Source organism: Trichechus manatus, unplaced genomic scaffold (genome assembly GCF_000243295.1).
Source record: "Trichechus manatus latirostris isolate Lorelei unplaced genomic scaffold, TriManLat1.0 scaffold00080, whole genome shotgun sequence".
Classification (NCBI taxonomy): Eukaryota; Metazoa; Chordata; class Mammalia; order Sirenia; family Trichechidae; genus Trichechus; species Trichechus manatus.
Window position 1 is genome coordinate 2480541 of NW_004444016.1, and position 12055 is coordinate 2492595.

Genomic DNA, 12055 nt, shown 5'->3' on the forward strand with positions numbered 1-12055 from the left:
CCACCTCAACCCACAGCTTGCCCTGACTCCAGCAGGGGTCGTCTCTGATCCTCAGGGCCGTGTACCTCCACTGCAGAGTGACCTACAACTCTTGCTGGCCTGTGGGTTCCCTTAAAAAAAAGTTGCCATCGAGTCGACTCTGACTCACAGCAACCCACATGTGTCAGAGTAGAGCTGTGCTCCATAGGGTTTTCAATGTCTGATTTTTCAGAAATACATCTCCAGGCTTGTCTTCTGAGGTGCCTCTGGGTAGACTCAAACTTCCAACCTTTCGGTTAATGGTCCAGCATGTTAACCATTTGTACCACCCAGGAGGCTTTAGAAATAGGTGTTCAAGAACATTTGTTGCATGAATGAATGATGGAAGCAAACCAGTGAGAAGGTGAATAAATGAGTGAGATAATGGGTTGGACAATTCTAGAAAGTGATCAGCAACAAAGTTCTATTTTTCGGCAGGTCTCTATAGCCTCTAGGAATTCGCTCTCTTTGCTCTTGTGTTGACCCTAAGGAGGGTTAGGTTGTGATGATGATGATGATGTTAATCATTAATAATGATAATCATGATGTATCAAGATAGGATAGGCTCTGTTTCTATTAAAAAAAACCCAAATCTCAAGGGCTTTAAACAAGAGTTTATTTCTTGCTCACACTACATATCCATCAAGGGGTAAAGGGAGCTCCTACTCTCTGACAGAGGGGGGAGGTTCTGGGTGATCTCATTCCAGCAATTAAATGCTCCGTCTGCTGACACCTCATTGGCCAGAACTGATCACATGGCCCCACCCAACCAGTAGACATTCAGGAACCCTACATGCACTGGTGTGGGGGGGACTGGAAATTTTGGCCAACAGCTCTTTGACACCTCAAATAACAATGCTAACAGCAAAGGTCAATTGTTGAGGAATTTCTGTGCTCCAGACTTTGGTGTAAGGACAGATACAGCAGTCACTATTCTGAGGCCAGTACCATGACTGTCCCGATTTTACAGATAAAACAACTGAAGCCCACACAGTAAAGGGACTCACTGAGGTCACACATCCTGTAAGTGGCAAAGCTGAGTGATTCTAGCCCCTTCTCCACCCCACACCAGGCCCAGACTCCCTGCCGGAGCTGGCTGGTAGTCAACGACTGCCCTGGGTGGACAGGGAGTAGCTGTGTGAAGGTCAACCTGCCCACCCCCATTAGAAATGGGCTCCTGGCACTGCCACATCCTATTTCTAGGATGAAGGGTTCTCAAATGTTAGGACCCTTGGAGGTGACGAGGCCAGACCCACATTTTGCCAATGGGTAAACCAAGGCCCAGAGGGAGCGGTGACTCGGCCAAGATCACACTGTGGAGCTGTGTAAGGCCAAGATGAGATCGCAAGCCTCTGCCCCTACTGCATGAGTATCCCCAGCTGACTTAACAGTACAAGGGTGCCCTGGGGCATCCTTAGCTTCGGGAAGGGACCCCTCAGGAACCGAGGGTGGTCACAAGCACTCCACTGTCCCAGGCAGCAGGGCAAGGACATAAGTGTCCACTGAGGAAGGGTCCCCGGCCCTGACCACCTGGACCACCCTCTGAGGAGCTGGGATGAAGGGGGGCCAGTCTCCACCCAGGACTTCTGAAAACAAGGCCTTGGGGCCACCAGAGAAGCCACGTGGGGGTCCATCAGAAGCAGTGTGGAACAAAGGAAGGCTATCAGTGGGGCGTGAACACAGACTCACCTGGAGTCAGATCCCAGCCCTGCTCTGTGACCTTAATCTCACCAAGCCTCAGTTTTCTCATCTGTAAAATGGGGTTGTGTTCAGGATTACAGATTATCTACCCCATACCTGACACATAGTTGATGCCCAACAAATGCTGTGGCTATTACGATGGTTCCTGTCATTTATTTTATGTATTCATTTTGCCCATGAACATCCCCACCTCCCACTTGAGCCCCAGGACCATGATCTAACATAGTTGCTTAGTGAGAGCTAGGCCCTCACCCTTGAAAGGTCACAGGTGAAGGCTCTTGCTCTGGCTCCTCCCAAAGGTGCCATGGCCCAGAGCATGGTCAGAAAGCAGCCCAGCCCTGCATCCCCTGCCCAGGCAATGCCACAGACTCCCAGGTGCCCTGTACCCATCAGCCTGGTCTCCTGAGGGAGACGTGCCACTGGGTCCTCCTCACCCTCCTCTGAGCCTACCCTCTCCCTGGAAGCCTTTGTCTCCGAGTCCCTCACAATGACCCTGACCAGCTCCTGGGGGGCAGAGGGGAACAGGGCCTTCTCGCCTGTGAACACCACACATCATTCAGTCCCCCAGCCAGCCAGTCCACAAGCATTTATTGAGTACCTACTACACACAAAGGAGCCCTGGTGGCACAGTGGTTAAAGTATTCAGCTGCTAACTGAAAGGTCAGCAGTTCAAATCCAACAGCCGCTCAGTGGGAGAAAGATGTGGCAGTCTGCTTCCATGAAGATTTACAGCCTTGGAAACCCTATGGGGCAGCTCTACTCTGTGCTATAGGGTCGCTATGAGTCAGAATTGACTTGGTGGCAGCAGGTTTGGATTTTTTTGGTTTTACTATGCACAAAGTGCCACACAAGCCACCATGAGGGAGATGGAGTGAAAAGGGCATGGCTCACCTCTCTGCAAGCCCACCACACAGCAGACACAATGCACGATGGACACTGCACAGCTCAGCAGTTACCAACGCAGGCTCCGAAGTCCCTCAGACCAGGTTCTAGGCCAGCTCTGCCACCTCCTGCCTGAGTGCCTCTGGAGCATGCTGTATTCCCTCCGTTAGCCTCCATGTCTCCATCTGCAAGTGGATAGCACAGGATCCACCTCACGAGGTGACAAGCACACCGAGCCTGACCCACAGGTGTGTTCGACCTGGGTGGGCCTCACTCTTCTCCTTGGCCAAGGCGAGGGCAGAACTCCACGGCATGCCAGGAGACCTCCCTCCAGGCTCCCCTCACCTCATTAGTCAGAGGAGAATGGTCCGCCCGGCTGTGATGCCACCTGACGTCCTGGCAGCCTGCCCAGTCACCTCCATTTTGTCTGCAAGGACATCTGGGAGGGCGGGGAGGCATGCCAAGTACTGGCTAAAGGCCAGACATGCTGAGACCCCAGCAAACCAGAAGAAGCCCACCCGGTAGGCCCCCCTGCCACTGAGTCCACATGGAGCCATCTCTTAGCCCCAGGAGCGCAGTAGACCCACAACAAAAATCTGCGAGTAGGGGAAGGGGCTATGCTGAGGCAAGTCCTGCCTGAGATGAGGTGGGTGGTTCAAGCTTGCCTGCCATCAGGAGTCCTGGCAGTAGTGAACTGCTGAAGGTTGTCGAGCAGGAGAGAAGCCCCGGCCCACCTCTCCAGCTCATACTCATCGCCCTCTAGTGAGCTCAAGCATTTTGAGGCTGTCCCTTCCCCCCACCATATCAGGCATGTTCCGCCCTAGGCCTTTGCTCAAGTGGCTCCCTCCACGGAATGCCCCTTGTGCTTATATTCACTTGTGCTTATATTCTTCCTCCCAGGCTGAGCTTAGCTGCCTGTCCCGACCTTCCTTTCCAGTCTGGGCTCAAAGAGCCTTCTCTGCTCCCTTGAAAGCAATCCTTGTACACTATAGCACAAGCATTCCTCTCTAGGGTGCCTCCTCTGACTGGAGCCCTAGCAGGGCAGAGCCCCAATCAAATATCCTTGATGCCCTCGGCACTGCCCAACACCAGGCAGGGCAGGGCCAGGGCAGACTCGGTGTAGGCACTTGTGTTCTGCTTTAGGGTTCTGTCTCCAAGACAGCACAGAGGGAGGAGGAGGGGGCCCACTCTGGGATACAATGCCATCAGTGTAGACCAGAGGGTAGGGAGGTCTGGGTGGGGGCGGAGAGGAGGGGCTGGGGTGCAAGCAGGCCTCACCAGGCAGAGCGGGGAGGAGAAGGGGCCACCTTCTAGAATCACATGACCAGCATGCCTTCTCCCTCTTCCCTTTCCTCTTCCCATCTGCAGAAAGAGAAGTAGGGGAGAAGAGAGGTGGGGACCTGGGAAAGAGAAGGGGGTGCAGGCCTCTCTAGGCCCGGTGCCTCCTGGTGGCTCCCCTGGTTGGTGTGGGGAGGCGCATGTGTCCCACAAGAACACCATTAGGCATCAAGGCTTCCCTGAGGTTCCCATCATCTCCCACAGCCCCCAGGGCCCCCAGGCTGGGTGCGGGCCTGCATAGCACTTCCTCTACCCCTGTGCCATTTCCAGGGACATACAGGGACTGGTAGAGTCAGATGGGCTGGCCACAAGGAACCCTCAGTCCAGGGGAAGGGACACACCCAGAAATCCCACACCCTGGGCTGCCCCACCTTCAACAGAGGGCCCTGACCAATCCCAGGAGACCAGAGGGGCCTTCCTGGAGGGGCAGGGATGGGTTTCAAGGAAGTTGAGCAGGGGAGCTGAGGGGCCTTTGTTCCAGGCAGGGGGACAGCTCATAAAAGGCAAGGGAGGTGAGGCAGAAAATTGGGGGGGGGTGCCCCTGCAAGGCCACACAAACTCCTCAAGAGCGCCTGGTACATATCATGAGCGCACCATAACCCCCATCGACTGCCATTAGTACTGTGTGTGCAGAGCGACCTGGGTCTATATCCACAGTGGCCTATCCCAAAGGGCCTTAAATGCCAAGCCAAAGGCACCTTAGCACCAGAAAGCCAGCGGCTGTCATACACTTGGCGGGGGCTGCAGGACGGTGGCAGTGGCAGGAGGGGCAGCAGGCCAAGTCCCAGTCTGGCTTAGCGGTTGAATGCCGGGCGATAAATTAATTGAATTACTCTGTCACGCCAGCCTCTTCCCACCCCGCGCGGAGCTCTGAGGATGTGTGGGGCTTGGCTGTGGCCTGGGCGCCGTGGCTCGGAGGGCACAGCACCACCTGCTGCCGCCTTTGGCTGGCGGCTGGCGCTGTCTTCCAGGTAATTAGGGCGGTCCGAGAGGGTACACGGCCAGACTCTGGGCAGGTGCAATTAGAGCCACGCTCCAGCCATTAGGTATTCCTGCAGTTCATTTGTATAAGCACCAGAGGACGCTTTGATGTAGCCGCCTCCCAAGGGGGGTCAGCAGGTGAGCACGAGCAGAGGCTGGCCAGGCTGAGGAGACACAGGAGACCCTCCCCTTGGGGCCAGATCGCGTACCTGGAGCCAGACCAAATCCGAGAGCAAGGATTCCCCAAGGACCTGGAAATATGGTGGGCAGGACGGGGGGGCCAGCCCAGGTCTCAAGAATAGGTCTTTGGAGGTGAAGGAGAGTGGGCAGGGGTTGCTTTCCCAAAGAACTGGCTGGGGAGACAGGCCTGCAGGTGCCAGGTGACTTACACTGGGCCCCACAGCAAGAGGGCTAGAGGCCCGGTCTCAGCCCAAAAGTGGCTCATTTATTCAACACCAGCAATGGTAGCAGCCTATGCTTCAGCCTGTTATAAGCGCTTAGCAAAATTCTCTCACTTAATGCCCTGGCAGCCCAGGAGCTAGTAGGTACATACTACTGTGATTCCCAGTTTACAGACAAGGAGACTGAGGCTAGGGAGGTGGGAAGTGACTTAGCCAGAATCTCAAACCAACCCCAAAATCAAACTTGTTGCCATTGAATCAATTCCGACTCACAGTGACCCTACGGGACAGAGTGGAACTGCCCTATGGGGTTTCCAAGGCGGCTGTAATCTTTACAGGACCAGACTGCCACATCTTTCTCCCTTGGAGAAGCTAGTGGGTTCAAACCGCCGACCTTTCGGTTAGCAGCTAAGCGCTTAATCAATGTGCCACCAGGGCCCCTGTGGTGGTCGCATAGCTGGTAAAAGCCAAGGTGAGGCTTTGAACCCAGGCAGGTTGTCTCCTGTGGCTGCACTCATAACCTCAAAGTCATGCAACTGAACACAATACCAGGCCAGCAGGATGAAGAGGTAGGTGCATGCCTTTGCCAAGCCAGGATCCCCTACCACACTCAGCCCCTCAGTCTCTCAGCTGCCCAGGCAAAGTCTTTGCTCTCAAGCCCCGTGCAGCTTAGGAAACTCTTCTCTCTCAATCCGGCCTTTATCCGTACAGCCTGCCTGGACAAAGATGACCTCCCTAGTTCGCAGACGAAGAAACGGGGACTCAGAGCAGGGAAGCAGCTTGCCTACTGGGCAATCACGTGACCAGGCCAGGATTTGAGCCCACCCCTTTGGATGCCACACCCCCACCCTGCTCAACCCACCCTGCTGAGAACTAGAGTGGGTCATTGGCCCTACTGCCTGCTGGGCCAGCGGGTGACGTGTCCATGTCAATGAGTGACATGATTGGGAAGGATGGCCTGGGTGGGGTGGGGGCTGTGGCTGTTGGAGGACTCGTACCACCCCACCAGGCAGGCTGTGGCCTTGTGGGAAGCAAGCTATAATAACAAGATACACTATAATTTTGAATTTGGGGATGAAATTGCTAAAGGATTACTCAGTGGTGATCCATTTCATTTTTTTTTTTTCCCCAAACACTGGGTAGGCCTTCAAAATGGGTCTGCAGTCTGGATGTGGCAGGAGGACCCCTGCAGGGTGATGGATTGCTTTTATATGGCCTTTCTAGACATGGTCTTGTAACTCTTACCAAATGACTGCGTAGGGCTACGCAAATGAGGTGCTTGTGGCCCACCAAGGGGACTGGATAGCTTGCTAATGCAAATAAGATGCATGGCACCCTTGAGGGGGGGACCATGCAAATAAGGTATATGGAACCCTAATGTGGGGATTGGTGAGTTTTGCCATCCCACTAGGCTTAAAATGAGCCAACCCAGAGGCAGATGGGGTGGGGGTGGGGGGCTCACTACCATCACGAAAGAAGAGCTGGAAGCGGAGCACGTCCTTTGGACCCGGTGTCCCTGTGCTGAGAACCTCCTAGACCCAGGAGACAGAGACAGAGACCTGTAACACTGGAGATGGTGCAAGATGACGAGAAGTTGGTGGCAAATGTGGCAGAGAACCGGCAGCAGCAGAACCAGGAGACCAGCAGCAGATGGCACAGTGGGCTTCCTGGCCCACGGAGCAAGAAAGCTGAGTGCATTTGGGCAGGAGGCTTGCTGGAGAGGTGCTGTGCCTCTGGGCACTTGTCGGCAGAGCTAGGCTTGCCGACCCACTGAGCGAGAGAGCTGAGGGCCTTCAAGCTGAGGCTTACTGGCAGAGTGGGGTGCCCCCCAGCACTTACTGGCGGAGCTAAAGAGCTTTATAACACTTGCCCAAGCAGGGTAGAGGCCGGGCCAAGGGCCAAAGAGAGGCCTGCTGTGGGCATGGCTGAGAAGAGGCTGCCCTGATCAAAGAACTGTATCCTGAGCATTCCTGAACCTGAACTGTAACCTACTAACTTCCTTAATAAACCCCATAATCATGAATATTGTCTGTGAGTTCTGTGTGCCCACTGCAACAAACTACTGAATCCAGCAGAGAAGCAGAGAGTGCCGTGGGAGGGACAGCTGGTGTCAGAATTGGTAAAAAGGTTGGAGAGAGGAGATACGTCTAACCTCTGCCTCATACAAACCAACTTTGGGCTCTCGATGCTGAAAGTGATTTTCTCTCCCCCTTGTGAAGTTAGACAAAGAGGTCAGATGACGATGCCTCCGCCACGCCACTTTTACAGCCCCCAATCTGCTACCTTAGTTCTAACGTGTAGCACAGTGCCTGGCAATTAATAGGTGTTCAGGAAATACCAGTGGAGCAAACAAATGCATGTGTGCATCAATGCCTCCCTATACAGTGGGGGGTGGGGGGTCCCTGGGTGGTGTAAATACGCTCAGCTGCTAACCAAAAGGTTGGAGGTTCGAGTCCACCTTGGGAGAAAGGCCTGGTGATCTTCTTCCAAAAAAATCAGTCATTAAAAATCCTATGGAGCACAATTCTACTCTGATACACATGGGGTTGCCATGAATTGGAGTTGACTCCATGGCAACTGGTGTAAATGATGGGGAAGGGAAATAGAAGCCAATTCTGCAATTTCATCTCTTCCAGGCTCCTGCCCAGGCAGGTGGTTCTGTGAGAGAAAAAGGGCTTTCATGCAACGGCAGGTGGGGCCTGTCATGCTGTGCAGTGGCTGCGAGCATCACCTGGGGCAGTGCCTCGTGTATTCCAGAGTCGAAGTTGTTGCTAACAGGTATCTTGAAGGCCCTGGTGGGGAAGGCAAAGAGCACTAAGAAAGGAGACACAGACCTGCCTGGATTTTACTCCGAGAGGATGGAGCTGGAGGGAAACATCCAGACCTTGAAGAGCCCAGAGAGGTTGGGCAGTGGCCTAGGGCCACACAGCACCAATCTGGGTCTCGATTCACTCAGACCTGGACCCGGACATCCCTCTGTCCACCAGAGGGGCTCTGTGTGTCTTCTGTACCACCTGTCTTGGCCTGTGATACCCATGTGTTCCAGAACATAAATGGACAATGACTCAGATCATGTGACTAATGTTGTCCCCCATGACCACAACCTTCCCAGAGCAGGACTTTTGTCTGTCCAGGTTATGGCTAATTACAGTGCCTGGCACACAGTAGGCCTACATACAGATCTGGCTGGATGGAAGTATTACCACTACAAATAGTCACAGAGCCAAAGAAAAATGCATGCCTGGTGTGGGTGGTCCTGACTCTCCAAGCCCTCCTGTCCCACCCCCGCCCATGTCTGGCTCAGGGGCTTGGACAGGGCCTGGGGGACTCATTCAGGGGAGGGGCCCACCCCCTCAGCTGCCCCTAGCCTGCAAAGGTATCTGTTCCACCGGGGCCCTCAGCAGCCTCATTAGCTATGGGGTTAAGGGGGCAGGGCTATCACATAGTGGAGGAAGCCAAATGCCTGTTACTTCCCGGGCCACTGGGCCCCATCCGGGCCAGGGGCAGGCCTGGGGCAGGCCTGGGGAAAGGACAAAGACAATGCCCCAAGCAGAGTCCACCTCAGAGCTGAGATTCTCCCCTGGGACTCAGGCCCCAGAGCTGGGATTCTCCCATCCTCTGCTGTCCTTGCTGCCTGCATATATGCTGGGGATGGCCTGCTCAGGAACTCCAGATGAATCCCTGCCTTCTCTGAGCCTGGGCTGTTCCAGTCCTGATGTTCTGTGAGCTCTGGGCGGCCCCATCCACTGCAGACATCGCAGACATGTGTGAGAGGAACTGCAGGGACTAAGGGTCCCACCCTTGTGTAACAAGAGAGGCCCTGAGAGAGCAGGGCCTGCCCCAGATAACACAGCAGCTCCAGGCCTGGGCAGGTCCGGAGCCCTTGCCTCCTATCACCAGTCCGGGCTCAGCCAGGGGTCCAGCTGCCCAGTCCAGGCCCCACGGGTACCCTGGTGGGTATCTTCTCCACAGGTAATCTCCCAACAGGTCCTCTAACCCTGATCGGGATAAAAAGGAGAGCTGGTTGGGACTGTGAGGGCAGGGGCAAGAGTCCAGGAGGGGCAGCTGTGCTCCACATTAGGGTGTGGCCTGGTTACTAACAGGCCGTGTGCCCTCTGGACCTCAGTTTCTCCATCTGTGAAATGTGGGCCTGGAACACCTATACCCAAGTTCACTTTGGTCTCTGAGTTACTCAGGAGGGAAGGCCCAGTTCTGCTCGAAGAGAGCTGGGGATCATCTTTTACCCCACTCCCCAGTACCCCTTTAGCCCCGCCAACCAGTCCTTCCTGAAGCCTTGAGGCCCAGCCAGCATGAGGGCCACAGGGTGAAGGTTTGCCAGGCACCTCGTTCACCCCAGGGTCCAGGGCCCAGCAGAAAGCAGGTGCCCTGGCAACTCAGCCCGTAGCTACTGCCTCCTCCATTGATAACAAGGATGGGGTCATCCCTCACCACACCCCACATACGCACAGGAATAGGCACCTGCACCACAGAATACACAGTCAGCCACCCAGGTGGCTCCCCCACCCACAAACACAGACACACAAACGATGCAGACACAGGGTACATGTACCCCATTGCAGATAGCACCGCACACACAAGCACCCAAGATACATTTAGACAAACGCACTCCTCAGTTCATTTCTATACACACACACACACACACACACACACACACACACACAACCAATCACAAATTGGTCCCAGTCACAAACATAGACACATGGACCACACGCACACACTCAGCCAAACAGCACCCCACTTACATACACAAACACACAGACACAAACTCAATGCTGCAACAAAGAGAGACTCAGACACACGTATGTGAATACAGCCAACTATACAAGAACAATCACTCCTACACGCCCACGACCCCCCCAAATACTGACACAGACACACGGCACACACGCAGGCCCCAAGCCCAGGAACACACATAGACACACACCCTCACACATCCATCTTGCTACTTAGTTAAATTCCACATGGCAGGTGGTGACCAGCCCAGAAGAGTAAACCCAGATGAGTAAATCATGTTCAAAGCATCAATCTTGGCCCCAAATCTAGCTCCCTCCTTGCTACAGGTAAAGGGAAGTGGATCTTCAAAATTTTATAAATGAATAAACCTGTTAAGAGAATATAATTCACAGGGCCATTGGCTGTAGTTCACAATGTCCCTCCTGCATCTTTTCATTTCTGAGAGCAAACAGCGGGGGTGGCAGGAGGCAGTGAGGCAGGGTCTCGCAGGTCTGGAGACCCACCCACTGCCCCTCTGCCACGGGTATGATTCCTGGGAAAGAGACATTCTGATTTTCCATCCAATGAGTCCAGCTGCTGCTCAGAGACAGGGCCCTGCATTCTCATCTCTTCGGCTTTTCCCCCCAAGCCTTGGATGCCTTTTAAATGCCAATCCATCCCTGGCAACTAATTTTCCAAGGCCTGTTTCATGCAGGCTTGGATGTGTCAGCATCAAACTGTTCAGGAATGGGGAAAAGAGGGAGGCCTGGCAGCAGGGATGGGTAGGGGAAAGGGCAGCTTGCGCTTGGCCTGAGGGGTAGCTGGGCCAGGGATACTGTGCCTGGTGCCAGGCCTACATACCCCCAGGGTATAGAGAGGAAGCAGAAGGGGGGTCAGAGGGCTAACAAGGAGTTTTTAAGTTTGACTGTGGCTGGGCAAAAGAGGTCCTGGATGGGGCTGAGATCTGAGACCCCACAGAAATCTAGCATCCAAGGCTACTGGAGCCCAGGTCTTGCATGCCCCTGTCCAGGATGTGGAGCTGATCAGAGGCTAGTGGCAGTGGGGAAAGGGTCCTTGGGGTCTGCAGGTGGCGCAAGAATGAACAAAGTCCTACAGAAACCACCCAGTGCAACAAATGACCCCCAGAAATCTGACTCAGTTTTGAAGCTCCCCCAAGAATGTGGTTCCAATTCTCTAAAGATTCCCGCAGACTTGCAGGAAAAAGAAGCATGTTATCCAACATTAAGTGAGAAAAGCAGAATATCAAATGGTATATATAGGAGAAACAATGTGGTGATTAAACAAACAAAAAATATGAAACAAAAAATCCTGAACAGGAGGGGAAAAAAGACAACTGTAGCTACCTTTAGAGACTGGAATTATGAGATTTTTTTCTTTGTCATATTTTCCAAAAGTCTATAATAAGCATGTACTCCTTTTATAGTGAGAAAATGCTATTAAAACCAACAAGTGCCTTATAAAACCAAATATATACCATGGCTCCATATTTGTAGGTTCATAATATTTAATATACCACATATTCTCATACAAGTAGAGGAAAAATGCTTAGGACTGGGAAGTTGTTTCTGCTATCAAGCCTGAGTTCCTCCTACTTTAACTGAAGCCCATTCTCACTCTCCTTGTGTGTGTGACTTGGGTGAGGTGCCAGAGGGCAAAAGGAAAACTGTTCATCAAGGACACTTCCTCCCTTCTGAGACCCAAAGACTGGCATTAAATTTGGCTGCCTGCCCAGCCCATGTAGGAGGGGACAGGAGCCAGATGAACTGGTGTCTCTTTAGAGACTGAGGGAAAGAAGGTGGCCCTGGAGTGACCAGCTGGGAATTGGACACACGAGCAGGCTGGGTGGGGAGAGTGCAGTGCTGGCATGAGGACAGGGCTGAGCTGGCAACAAAGTTCTAGAGGAGTCCAGTGCAAACAGAGTAGCAGAGATCAGGAGGCAGGAACGTCCCTCCCAGCCAGACAGTCCAGCGGCTGCCAAA

At 53.7% G+C, this 12055-nt stretch overlaps 1 protein-coding gene across 1 annotated transcript in view; it reads right to left on the bottom strand.

The window, feature by feature from the left end:
- The window catches only part of RAI1 (retinoic acid induced 1), a 118472-nt gene extending 114505 nt beyond the window's left edge, over positions 1-3967 (bottom strand). Inside the window, exons 1-3 of the mRNA XM_023735551.1 lie at positions 3880-3967; positions 2947-3040; positions 2611-2786 (exon numbers count right to left, since the gene is read on the bottom strand). The gene's annotated coding sequence lies outside the window, so the exon portion shown is untranslated. The remainder of the gene's footprint in view (positions 1-2610; positions 2787-2946; positions 3041-3879) is intronic.
- Between the last annotated feature and the right edge of the window lie 8088 nt (positions 3968-12055).